Consider the following 14,855-nt stretch of genomic DNA (forward strand, 5'->3'; position numbering starts at 1 on the left):
AACAAGACCAAGTTTGTAAAAATAGATTAAGCAGAACCGGACTTACAGCGATTTTTTCATAACAAGGTTCCCACTCACCCCCACCTCTTATTTGCACAGGTAGACTTAAACTTGTGAAATAAAATATGCACAGAATTGTATGAAGAATATGATGATTGGATTTCCAGTTTCCTTTCATTAGGCAAATTTTGTAAAATTTCGATTTTTTAATTTTTGATATTCAATTACGCCCTCTAGCGGTGGACTTACAATTATGGAAATAATTTCCAGGCTTTTCTCGGGGCAACTTTTGTTATAAATTTTTTTTCCCAAAGCTGTAGTATAAACGGTTCCTTAGATATATGGCCAGGAGCCATTCTTAGTGGGACACCCGGTACATGGAATTTCTTTGTTCTGCTTTATTATCATTTAAATTTTGGGGTATTTTTAGTCTCAGTAATTTGGTATTTTTGATTTCTAAATTACCAAGTTTGCATTATTTATATTTTATATACATGTAATTCTAATAATAATTTGGTATCGTTTTCGTTCCATTTTATAACCGAACTGGATGTTTGTGTTTTGTGAAGATAGTTCTGGCATGTATGGATAAACAATTACGTATTCTCAAAAATATAAATAGGTATTACGTATTCTTATGCACAATGTTTCAATTAGTAACTTACTAAGGTAACTAATAATTTTTCAAATATTAAGAAAAATAAATCACTATTTCTGGTTAAAATACAGAAAGAGGAGACAAAGTGGCCAACAAACAAATGACAAGAAATAAATTGTTGTTCTTTATTTATTTTTTGGCCTATTTTAAACAAATGGCCAGAATTCAAACCGTCAAACAAATAACCAGTACTTAGAATAGTGTCAAAATCCGTTCCAACACGTCTCACCTTCGCCACAGCCTTCGTACCGTAAGCAAACGATGCTAAGTCAAAGCATGCACATAAAATAGATGTCAAACAGTTTCGTGATCGTTTTAAAACCGTACAAAAGTGAAGGTTGGAACAAACCTTTTATATATCTGTAGTTATCCTATTTTTATTTACTTATAACTGTGTACTTAATTTTTTAAATTAATTTAAAATCAAGCTCACACCTGCTACTTACTTCTGCTACTCAGGAGACAAGCGTCTGAAGACATTTTCGACTGTCTAGAAAAATGGCAATGTCAAAAAACGCTGACAAAATTCAGCGTGTCTAATGTTGTTCAGTCATTTTCCATTAATGATTTAATAATAACGGGGACAGTATACATAAATCCCTGTAATACACCTTTTTATAGTTTAGTTTAGTTTCTGAGTTTTTTAATAAGATCTGTATATGGATAGCGAACTTCCTTGAATCCTTTTCCGGTGGTCCCACTGTCTTTACTTACCATGCAGGGTTACTAAATTGATGTTTTTGGTAGTTAATTTTAGTTCAATTATGTGTCACAGCTACCGACAAGAAAATGTAAGGTGAACGCCTACGCAAAAATGCAGGGCACCTTAAAATGAAGAAGAAGAAAAATACCGCTTCACGCAACTGATCATCCAGATGAAGAATGAAGAAAAACGTGGTCCTGGTAAGCGCCAGATTTCATGGCTTAAAAAGATCAGAGACTGGATAGGTCTTGAGTCAATATTTTGTTTAGGGCCGCATTGGACTGAGACAGATTTTCCAGTGTAGTCGCTAACCTCCACTATAGGAGACAGCAGCGCAAAAAGAAGAAGAATTTTACTTCGCAATCATCTTTGTGGTCTTTGCTAATAGTATTCTATTGTTTCCGTAGAACACAGCGTAAAAAGACCGAACGTTGATTTTTACCTAAAATACAGGTTAACGGTAATTAAAATAAATAATTTCATAATTTTAAACTTTTTTTAGGTATCATTGATCATGGCTGTTGAGGTACTTTATGTAATATTAGGTATGTAATATTTTATAGATACAAATAAAAAAAATAAAACCGTTTAATCCTACTTTGTTATAACAATATAAAGGTAAACAAGATTAAAAAAAAAACATTTTTTTTAGAATCTCATCATATTTGTATCTTAAAATTGAAAATAAATAAATAGTATGGTATAAGTAGACCCAAACCCAGACATCCAAAGTGAAAGTTATCCTCCAACACCAAATTGTTCTATATGGTCCACATAATGTTCAGAAAAAAGTCACACCATTTTGAGCGTCGGGTTTGGGAGGAAGAGGGGGGGAGAAATCGGTAAAATTCGTAGTTTTTTACGTTTTTCTTCAAATATTTCTAAAACTATGAGGTTTAGCATGAACAACCTTCGATACAAAAATATTCTACATTAAATTTGAAATAAAAAACGTCCTATGCATAATGCTTCTAAAATGAAGGGTTCCAAAGTTACGGAGGTAGTAGTGGTCCAAAAAACGGCCTAACCCAAACATCCAAAGTAAAAGTTTTCCTCCAACACCAAATTGTTCTACCTATATAGTCCACATATTGTTCAGTAAAAAGTTACACCATTTTGAGCGTCCGGTTTGGAGGGAGATGGGGGAGAAGTCGGTAAATTAGTAGTTTTTTGTCAGTATTTCTAAAACTATACTTTAGCATAAACAATGTTCTATACAGAAATGTTCTACATAAAAAACAAAAAAGGCCCTGTTATAAAATCAACGGTTCTAGAGTTACGGAGGGTGAAAAGTGGAGATTTTTGATACTTTTTATATTTTTTGGGCAATTTATAATAATATTACTGTTTAAAGAAATTTTCTTTAACAGGATTGTGTTTTGTAAATAAAACTTGCTATTTCAGTGGTCGTTGGTATGTTAGTGATAAGCCCTTGAAGAAACGTCAACCTCACCAACCAAAATCATCATCAATTGCCCAAAAAATATAGAAAGTATCGAAAACCTCCACTTTTCACTCTCCTTAACTCTGGAACCGTTGATTTTATAACAATTATGTATAAGGCCTGTTTAAATTTCATTTAAACATACGAAATAATTTAAAATATTTCGTCAAGTTCCATTTTCCTTAATGTCAATTTGTCATTATAATATATTTGTACGTAGAGTTTAAGATTAGCAATAAGTGACAATGTGTAAGGAAATGAAAACAGTTTACCGTGCTCTGAACTGTCAAAAAAACTTCAAGCAAGAAAAGTCAGAAAATCAGAAAAAACTTAGATGAATTTTTTCTCTTGAAGAAATACGTTGTTTCTAAAAGTTTTCACTCACAAGAAACAATACTTTGTTTCTCTCCAAGTTTTACATATTACTTTATGTAGAATAATAGTTTTTTACTGATAAGAAGCAATACTTCGTTTCTTTAAGTTTTTGTTCTCAAGATAACACAATACTGTTTACTACCACCTGACTCCAGATACTCCAAGAATTATACTGAAAATTCTCAGATTGGACAACCTCACCCTCCACTCCCTTTGTGATTTAAAGACGAACTTTTTTTCCGTTTTATTTTAGTCAGTTTATGTCACGGACTAGTCAACATATCTGTAAGTTTGTAAGTTAATTTATTGTTACATTTATTTCTAAAGTTCAGCTAGAATAGGGTTTTCAGGTTTTTTTTTTTCATTTAACTATATATTTTGGTTGGGGTGGCCTTCCAATTTCTCGTGGTGTCTGTTGGCTCTTTCTTGAATTACTGTGCTGACTAACGGGATGTTTAGGTCTGTATGAAGGGTTTGGTTGGAAATGTACCACGGGGCATTTGCGATGGTGCGTAGAATTTTTGATTGAGTTTTTTGGATAATTTTTGTATTTGATTTGCTGGCACAACTCCATAGTTCTATACCGTACGTCCAAATAGGTTTGATGACTGTTTTATAAATCAGCAGTTTGTTCTCAATTGAGAGTCGAGATTTTCTACCTATAAGCCAATTAATTTCTTTCACTCTCAACTCAATTTGTTTCTTCTTCTTTAAAATGTGTTGTTTCCAGTTTAATTTAGAATCAAGATGAAGCCCCAGGTATTTGACGATGTTCTGTTGTGGTATGTTGACTTGATTAAGGCTAATATTTGGGCATTGGTCTTTCCTTAGTGTGAAAGTTATATGTGGTGACTAAGTTTCATTAACTTTTATCTTCCTTTCCTTTAACCACTGTCCAATTTGGTCTAGGTGTTCTTGAAGTTTTAATACTGCAGCTCTTGGATCCTCTTCAGTTGCAAATATTGCTGTGTCATCAGCGAAAGTTTCAATGGTGGTTTGTGGAGAGGTTGGTAAATCGGATGTGTACAGTACATAAAGAAGTGGACCCAATATACTACCTTGTGGGACTCCTGATTGAATTTTGTGACGGTTTTATAGTTCATCCTCCACTTTAGTTTCAAATTCTCTGTGATTTAGGTATGATTTTAATAGGTCAAATTATTTGTTGGGTAGAGATTTTTTTATTTTATAAAGTAATCCTGGGTGCCATACCTTATCAAATGCTTGGCTGATGTCCAGAAAGGCTGCTGTGCAATACTGTTTATTGTCCAAAGCTCTATTAATTACATTTGATATGCGACGGCATTGTTGCACTGTAGAATGACCTTGCCGGAATCCAAATTGGTGTTCTGGGATCCAGTTTTGGAATTCTAGGTCGCTCATAATTCTTTTAGGTAACAGCTTTTCAAGAAGTTTTGACATTATTGGCAGTAGACTTATTGGGCGGTATACTGAAATATCCGTTAAAGCTTTACCAGGTTTCGGTATCATAATTACTTGGGCAATTTTTAGTGATATAAGCCAATAATTATTAAGTCTTAAGATTGCATTTAATATGTACAATAACTTCATTATACCTTTTTTAGGAAGTTGTTTTAGCATTGTTGCTGTTATGAGATCAGTGCCAGGTGGTGCCTTCTTTTCATTCAAATGATTAATTTCATCTTTAATCTCCTTCGGTGTAATTAAAGTTAGTCGCTCTCGTTGATTAATTGGTAAGGCTAGTTCCTGCTCTACTTCTTGTACTTGGTCATTGTTGTGTGGCTTGAAGACTTCAGTTAGATGTTCAGCAAATAAATCAGCTTTTTCTTTATTGCTTTTGGCCCATGGTCCTGGTGGCATTGAGTTTTTCCGAATTGGAAGTGAAGTATTCATTGGTTTATTTTTGTTTTTGATTGGTTTCCAGATATAGTTATCTTGACGCGAAAGGTTTAATACATAGTTTTCAAATGAGTTGTTTCTCATCTGTTCTAGAGCTGTTTTTATGTTTCTAGTTTTGTTATTATAAATTGTCCTGTCGTCTGGTCTGTGAGTTCTTTGCCAAATTGATCTGGCTTTTCGTTTTTCTGCTACTAGTCTTTATTTAAAGAGGAATGTTGGTTGAAAATTTTTTTTGGTCCAGGTTGAGGGGTAGACTCTTTGGCAGCATTTTGAATAAGTTGATTGAATTATTAGTTTCTGTTTCTATTTGTTCGGGAGTTTGCAATCTCACTAGTAGATTTACTTCCTGTTCTATGATTAGCCGGTATGTGTCCCAATTTGTTTTGAAGCTATGCAGTCGAGGTGTTGGTTTTTTGATTATCACCGTTGTGCTAATTGTGGCAATTATGGGACTATGATCTGATGATAAATCAAAACTTGGTACTACATCTGTATATGATTGAGATATTCCGTTTTTAATAAAGAAATCCATTAGGTCTGGTTTTTATTTGGATCGGTTGGCCAATATGTCGGTGATTCCGTCGATAGGAATGAGTAGCTTTTATCCTGGATAACTTTTGCTAGCTCTCTGCCTTTAGTGGTTGTTAGGCGTGAACCCCATAGCGTATGTTTACAGTTGTAATCTCCACCTGCTATAAATTTTGGCCCTAGAGTGTCGAAAAAGGGTAGAAGATATTCTTTTGTAAGTCTATGCCTGGGCGGACAATAAATTGCTGTAACAGTTATATCATATGGAAGAGTTTGTATTTTTATCGATGTAGCTTGAATGTGTTTTGAATGTAGCTTTGTTTCGTATTTTAGCATTTCATAATGTTTTATAGTTTCTCTTATCAATATGGCTGAACCTCCGTGGGCTATACCATCTGGGTGATTTGTGTAATTTAATTTATACTTAGGTATCTTGAAGTAGGTTCTGTCTGTAAAATGGGTTTCACTTACTAGTAGTAATGTCTATGAAATTTTGTTCCAGATATAGTTTTATATCTTCTTTATGATTAGGAAGACCATTGGCATTTCATTGGGCAATTCTTATGAACTTAGACATTGTTAGTTTACTTTATTTACTAGCATGGAAATCATGTTGAGCACCATATTGTTTTGTTGCATTAGCTGGTTAAATAAATTTTTAAACTCTTCTAGAAATTTGGTAAGTATACTCGCTATAACTTCGTTATTGTTCTGATTATTTGCTGCAGCTTGAGCGTAACTTTGATACTGTTTCTGAATCCTGGGTTGTGTATATATTCTGGGTTGTGTCGTTGTGTATGTATTTGATTTATTGCTGGATTTAATACGTTTACTCTGTTATGACACCTGTTATTAATATTATAAATTTTTTGGTAATGTTCACATCCTTTAAAATTTGCGGGGTCATCCCCACCACATAATGCACATTTTGCTGGAGTTTCTCTAGTCTTCTTACAAGTTGTGGTATTGTGGGCTCCTCCGCATTTGACGCATACAAATGGTTTATTGCAATATGACTTTAAGTGACCGTATGATTGGCATCTCATGCATTGTATTATGCGATTTTTGGTTGTTCGGGGAGGTTCAATTTCAATAACTCTATTCTGTAGCTCCCTTAAGTTATAAATATCTTTGTTATTTGCTGCCGGTTAGAATTAATATTGCCAATTAATACAACCAATTAATATTACCATTACTGCAGCCACTAAACAACAGAAGATTGCGAAGATTATTGCCCATAGATCTTCGCTGAAACTGAGGTGAAACCGCTGGGTGATGTACCTCATAACGCCATTTTAGTGTACAATACTACATTGATATAAGTTATTGTACTTGTTATCAAATTAACTCATAGAATATGTAATTCTGATTGTTAATAAATGCTTACACAAAAAAACTATATATTTCTTGGTCCTCTTGTTTACTATTATTTTGCTTTTCTCATCCACAGAGAACGGCAGTTCTCACCAGTGGCGCACAACACCCCTACATGCGACACTATATATACACGAAATTTTCGATTTTCTAAACCTGACTGACTTGAAAATTGGGCCAAATCCCATCTTAAAGTTTAGGAAAAGACTCGTCCATCCATATGTTACTTCTCCATTTTGGTCCAAGGGTGTGGATTTTACGGCCCTTCGCATTTAAAGCCAGTTTTTCGTTCTCGTCCCCAAAACTCCCAAAAATTTCAAAAATTTAAGTCTGATCTTTGCGGCTTTTGATAGCACAGATCATTACCTTTCTAACGCATGTTTAATTTTGAAAATCGGATATACCATTCAATAGTTATCGAGCTCAGAAATACGACTCAATTTTTATTTAAAAAATGGAAAATGTTTGTGGATATGTATGTATGTATGTATGTATGTATGTATGTGTGTAGAAAAGTTAAACCGATCTGAATTATTTTTTTTTTTTCAAGAGGATGTGAGGGCCGATTCAGAACCGGTCTAATTTTTGACTTCTGACTACCCGTAAGTCAGCTAGAGGGCTAGGTAGATACAAAATAGCTTATTGTTTGGGCATATATATCTTAGGTTTAAGGAAAGACAGGAAAACCGCAAATACACCAAATCAATAGAGTTGAGTTAAGCTTTCCAATGGGGCCTAACAGATCAAGCTGAGACATACACACTGCTTACCATAGCCAAAAAACTGAAAAATTAAACTTTGTCAATTTTGGTTTTTCGACAATTACTCAAAATTTCAACCTACGAATTGCGCCAATAAATGAGCGTTTGTAGAAGGACTCAGAACGCGTCTAACGGTGTATACCTTATATCTGGAAAAATTCTAATTTTTAAGTTATAGGCTTCATAAATATGATCAAATCTATTTCTTATGGGAAAAACGGTTTTTCAAGCTCAATAATTCCTGTAATACGTTCAGTTATCATACTCGATCTTGGATGCATCATATACTACTTGCCAATACGTTTCAAATTCATGTTTAGTGATCAACATCAGGTAAGCCGTTCAGAAGTTATAGGGCTCTCAAAGTATAATTAGTCCAGGAACTGAAATTTTTCACTTCGCAATTTTTACAGAATGGATAGATTTGATTGAAAATTTGACAATAAGTATTGGATAGTCCAAGGATCAAAATCTATATGATGCCGAAAGAAGCTTTTACCATGGGGTGGTTGCCACCTCATCTCGAGGGTGGAATTTTTTTTTTATTTTGCCCGCAAATGCTGGTAAAAATATTAATTATAAGCAACAATTGTTCGTTATACATTTTTTTGATAAAATTAATAGTTTTCGATTTATTAGTTATCGAAGCTGTTAGTTTTATATCGAAAATATTACCAGATAACGGCAGTTCTCGCCAGTGGCGCAGAAATACACCAGCCAACATGCGACACTATTATATACACGAAATATTCAATCTTCAAGTTCAGAAAAAGACTCACCCATTCATATGTCAACCATCCATTTTGGTCCAAGGGTGTCGATTTTACGGCCCTTCCTATTTAGGGTCTGTTTTTCGTTCTGGTCCCCAAAACTCCCAAAAACTTCGAAAATTTAAGTCCGATATTTGCGGCTTCTAACAGTCCTGATCATTAACTTTCCAACGCATGTCTAATTTTGAACATTACCAGAGAACGGCAGTTCTCGCCAGTGGCGCATACCCACACCCCCTACACGCGACACTATATATACACAAAATTTTCGATTTTCTAAATCTGACTGAATTGAAAATTGGGCCAACTCCCATCTTAAAGTTCAGAAAAAGACTCACCCATTTATATGTCAACCATCGATTTTGGTCCAAGGGTGTAGATTTTACGGCCCTTCCTATTTAGGGTCTGTTTTTCGTTCTCGTTCCCAAAACTCCCAAAAAGTTTAAAAATTTAAGTCCAACCTTTGCGGCTTCTAATAGAACTGATCATTACCTTTCCAACGCATGTCTAATTTTGAAAATCGGTTATACTATTCAAAAGTTATAGAGCTTAGAATTGTGACTCAATTTTTATTTAAAAAAAGGGAAAATGTTTGTGGATATGTATGTATGTGTGTTTGAAAGTTAAACTGATTTGATATTTTTTCTCTGTGTTTAAAGATGGGGTCAGGGCCGATTTAGAACCGGTGTTGTTTGTGACTTTTGACCACCCATAAGCCAGCTATAGAACTTGGTAAGTACCTACAAAACGGCATATTTTTTGGGGGTATATATATTCGGATCAAGAAAAGGCAGGAGAACCGCAAATACATCAAATCAATAGTTGACTTAAGCTTTCAAATGATGTCTAAGCCGTCAGGATCAGACATACACAAGGCTCAGTATAGCCGAAAACTGAAAAACTAAACTTTGAAAATTTTGGTTTTTAGACAATTACTCAACATTTCAATCTACGAATTGCGCCAATAACTTAGAGTTTGTAGAAGGACTCAAGACGAATCTAACGGTGTATACCTCATATCCGGGATATTTCGAATTTTTAGGTTATAGGCTTCATAAATATGATAAAATCTATTTCTTCTGGGAAAAACGGTTTCTCAAGCTCAATAATTCCTGTAATAGCTTCAGTTATCATACTTGACCTTAGATACATCAGATACCACTGCTCAATACGTTTCAAACTCATGTTTACTGATCAAAATCGGTTAAGCCGTTTAGAAATTATTAAACTACAAAAGTACAATCCAATTAACGATTATTCCCCAAATGGTTTATGTAGTTGTAGTGGTTACGACGCTAAATTTGATCTGGCAACGGGCAATCCGACTTCATTTACCGGCCATCTCAACATTTTTTTTTCAGTCTATTTCGAATAGAAAAAAATCTAGTGTACATTCGATGGCAGTGTTGCCAATCGCATTTCTCTAGATTATTCGATGATCGCTCGAAAAATATCCGATTTGTCACGAAAAGGTACGCTAGGTCAAAAATTATTCTGTTATTAAAATCAATGTTGCCAATGTTATTCTTTTAGTCCCCTTAACAACCATCAAATAACAAAATACGTTGTTCGTACGCCAATCTGCGTTACGTAATACTTGAACGCTCCCTTATTAACATAATTGATTAATTAATCAATTAATCTCATAATTGTAATTAATTATGTTTTCAGCAACCCAATCAGAGTTGACATTGACAGTAATTAAATATTTGATAATGATCAGTTGATTCCATTTCTGATTAGCGTTCCAACAACCGGCCCTTTAATCTACTGGATTCTTTATTTCACGGTTTAAAAATTTTCGTTTATAGATGAAAATCTCGTATCCTAGCTGATTATTACCTAATTCATGTATGTAAATACTATTTACTTATTATTATTATATTATTCGTATTTTGTATTATCGTAAGTGTTAAATTCTAAATAAATAAATAAATCTAAGTATTTCGTTATTTGGATCGTTATATTAATTTATTATAATTATTTAAGTAAAAAAAAAAACACTTTTAAATATTATTTTATTAAAACGTAATAACTACCTAAAACTAGGTACTGGAAAAATAAATAATAAATAAATCAATACAAAATAACCTACAGCCACATAATAGCATAGGCGCAAAATTTCTGGTCTAGGCTTTTAAAATGCATTATTTTTATCGAATCCTGAGTTACTTTAGCACTGCACTACATAAAATAAAAATAAAACTAAATCGTGCGTGAATTAGCTTCCATAAGTTTAAAGACTAAAAACTAAAAACTCATCGGACGGGAATAAACTCATACTCATGGAACTAATACTCATCAAAACAATAACATCGGACGGCAGACGGTTTTTGAAATTTGAATTGTATTAGTATGCCTTAAGTGAATGCACTTGTGCATTTAAATTCTAAACAAAAAATCGGCACATGTCCCTTTTGTTAAAAGATGAAAAGTATCGGATGTCACTAACATTCATCCAGTATAGGCTATTTATAAAAATTTGGGTGGAACCAAACAAAATTAATGTGTTGTTGGTGTTGGGAATATATGGATGAGAAAGTTTTAGTTGATGGTAGATCTCAAAAATACACTGAAAAATATCCGCAAATATCCGATTTGTTTAAAGATACGAAGAAGACACGACAACTTTCAAAAAGGTACGCAAATCGGATAATTATCCGCCGATTGGCAACACTGTTCGATGGACACTAGATCATTTGGGAGATAATGCGACAAAAGTGACCATTTATAAAGCTTGATGTGTAATAGAGGAACATTGCATTCAGCTTTATACATTTAATTTATAAATAACTTTAAAAAATTCCTGATACAAGAATAAAAAACCGCTAAACGCCGTAAAAATGAGTGGCGCATAAAATATTCCAGCTACAAAAGATCTGATATGAATGTTACGTGGCGCGAAAATGGATTTTCATTTGATGCAAAACAAAATTCTAGTTTTATTTTAAAATATTTTTCCATAATATTTGCTAAATTTGAAGTAAACGCGCCACAAAAGAGTTTCAAAATTCAAACTGTATCAAAGTTACTCTTTTGTGGCGCGTTTACTTCAAATTTAGCAAATATTATGGAAAAATCTTTTAAAATAAAACTAGAATTTTGTTTTGCATCAAATGAAAATCCATTTTCGCGCCACGTAACATTCATATCAGATCTTTTGTAGCTGGAATATTTTATGCGCCACTCATTTTTACGGCGTTTAGCGGTTTTTTATTCTTGTTTACAATATACAATTGTCCTAGTTATAAGTTCTTTTTAATTTATCTTTAGCTTTAGTGGAATTATATGTCAGCTCATTTTTCTCTTTAGTACCTTTGCCATCTACAGTATTTTCTTTTAAGGCACAATATTGATATTTCGATATTAAAGCAAGAGCTCTTCTATTTACGATCCTGCACCTGTGCTTGTACATCTCTAATCCAAGATCTTTTCAAGATTTTTGGACACTTGGTTAACTCAATTGTTAACAAGGCCATCTTTATTTTAAATTTTATGTAGAACATTTCTTTATAGAACATTGTTTATGCTAAAGCATAGTTTTAGAAATATTGACGAAAAACTTAAAAAAACTACTAATTTACCGACTTCTCCCCTCCATTTCCCCCCCCCCCCCCTTCAAACCGGACGCTCAAAATGGTGTAACCTTTTACTGAACAATATGTGGACCATATAGAACAATTTGGTGTTTGAGGAAAACTTTTACTTTGGATGTTTGGGTTAGGTCTTTTTTGGACCAACTATACTCTACTACCTCCGTAACTTTGGAACAGTTTATTTTAGAAGGATTATGCATAGGACCTTTTTTATTTCAAATTTAATGTAGAACAATTTTGTAAGAAAGGTTGTTCATGCTAAACCTCATCGTTTTAGAATTATTGAAGAAAAACGTAAAAAATTACGAATTTACCGATTTCTTCCCCCTCCCCCGCCGAACCCGACGCTTAAAATGTTTTTTTTAACTTTTATTAGCATTATGTGGACCATATAAAACAATTTGGTGTTGGAGGATAACTTTCACTTTGGATGTCTGGGTTATTCCATCTTTTGGATCAATAATTGTATCATACTAAAATCAGATGTTCTCTTTTCGTCTGAAATATTTTTTCTCCATAAAAAAATAAATCGAATACATAATATAATCGCCCCCAACGGTCCTGTTTTATTTTCCGTATAGGTCCTTTGATGTTCATTGAATTGCGCCATACCTGGATGACTAATTTCGAAATTGAACTCCGTCTATTATTTAACTCATTTCAGGAAGCACTTGTCACCGGCCAAAATTTACGGACAAGCCAACGAAACTGGGAACTGGAAGTGGTCTTTTGACTTATTCGACCCGCACATATAATGAGGGTAGGGATCCTCCGTGACCCGTTATTTTGACATTTGACCTCGCTGCTAAGGGAATGGTGGTTTAGATAAGATTTATACAAAGCAAATACTGCAGATAAGTCGAACTGAGAAAATGGAGACGATTCAGGGGTCGAATCTAATTAGAAATTGAGATACGAGTAGACTGGAAACTTTGAATAGCAAAAAGAGGATATTCAAATTTAAACCTATTCAGATTCCTTTAAATAATTAACAGGGTGCCCTAGTAGAAATAAGGTACACGACTTGTCAACAATAATTTTATTACGTAAAGTAAAACAGTTTTAATACTGCAACATCGTAATTCATTCTACATTTGAGTCTGGGGTTCTTTACCCGTGCGTCATTAATACATGCAGAGATAAATTTCATACTTTTAATCTAGCATCATTGTCTTCCACGTATGAAACTAGAGACAAACCACATACCGCCTGTTTAGACAAGGCGAAAATGGCGGGTTCGTTGGGAAAATATTCCCATGACATTTTTTTGCATAAAATAATTACATTCGTGAGACATCCCAGAATAAGGTTCAAGAAGTCGCCCACGTGAAAAGTGGGCCAAATTTTAAAAAAAAAATTTTTTTTATTAAATTGCGAAAATCAATATTTTTGGCCCGGACAATTTTTTTGTAGGTATTTTGGACCATTCTGAATAAAAAAGGTCTCTTACTATTTTTTTCTAAAGTTGCTCGTATCGTTTTCGAGTTATAAGCAATTTAAAATTGAAAAAAACGAAAAATGGCGATTTTCAAGGCTTAATAACTCGGTTAAGAGTAATTATTATGAAAGTCAGAAAGTGACTAAATCAAAGTGTAATGCCCCCCCCCCCCTACAAGATCCTGAAGAAATTTTTGTCATTATTTTATTACTAAGCTGTTATTTTTAAGTAATAATATTGAGCGCCGTGCACGTGGTAGCCGGCCGTAAATGCTGAGTGCGAAAGAGATGCCACTCCGGCAGTCCAATTGTGCATCTTACTTGCACTCACATTTACGGCCGCCTACCTCGTGCATTGCGCTTATTATTATTACTTAAAAATAACAGCTTAGTAATAAAATAATGAAAAAATTTCTTCAGGATCTTGTAGGGGGGCAATAAACTTTGATTTAGCCACTTTCTGACTTTCATAATAATAACTTTTAACCGAGTTATTAAGCCTTGAAAATCGCCATTTTTCGTTTTTTTTTTTTCAATTTTAAATTGCTTATAACTCGAAAGCGATCAACTTTAGAGAAAAATTTTAAGAGACCTTTTTTATCCAGAATGGTCCAAAAAACCTACAAAAAAAATTTCCGAGCTAAAAATATTGATTTTTGCAATTTAATTAAAAAGAAATTGTTAAAAAAAATTGAACCACTTTTCACGTGGGCTACTTCTTGAACCTTATTCTGGGATGTCTCACGAATGTGATTATGCAAAAAAATCTTAGGGGAATATTTTTCCCAACGGACCCGCCGTTTTCGCCTTGTCTAGTTATTAAGTAAAGACACACGTTATTTTTATAAACGCTCAAGAGTCAGTACATCGAAAAGAAATAGGAACAAAAAAGACGCTTGCGAACGTTTTCAGATTTGATAAGTACAATCAGATAAGTACAAGTTGTGGCATTTCTGGTTTGTTTATTACTTGTCACTGTCAGTTTGTTGGATTTTTTGCTGTTTTTTATCCTGTTTTTGCATTTAGAAATTTTTTATATCAAATAAACAGGTGCTTTCACAAATAATTTTGTAATGGAGTTCGCCATTTTATTGAGTGTGTATTTATTTTATTTTGTCATTAATTTACATACAAAGTTAAATTCATTTACAATTGCTAAGGAATGGTTTTGTTTAAATTTCCGTAAAAGTGAAATAAATAACAAAAAGAAAATATTTTATTTCCAAATATCGTCGGCCTCATATGAAAAGTGCTTCAGTCCCAAAATAAGCAAAAATGATATTTTTGCGGCATCTGATTAATATTTATGGTACGCATGCATAGCAAGA

At 33.5% G+C, this 14,855-nt stretch overlaps 1 pseudogene; it reads right to left on the bottom strand.

Moving 5' to 3' along the window:
- The window catches only part of LOC126886088 (uncharacterized), a 38,179-nt pseudogene extending 26,206 nt beyond the window's left edge, over window positions 1-11,973 (bottom strand).
- Between the last annotated feature and the right edge of the window lie 2,882 nt (window positions 11,974-14,855).

This window comes from Diabrotica virgifera, chromosome 6 (assembly GCF_917563875.1).
Source record: "Diabrotica virgifera virgifera chromosome 6, PGI_DIABVI_V3a".
NCBI classification, from domain to species: domain Eukaryota; kingdom Metazoa; phylum Arthropoda; class Insecta; order Coleoptera; family Chrysomelidae; genus Diabrotica; species Diabrotica virgifera.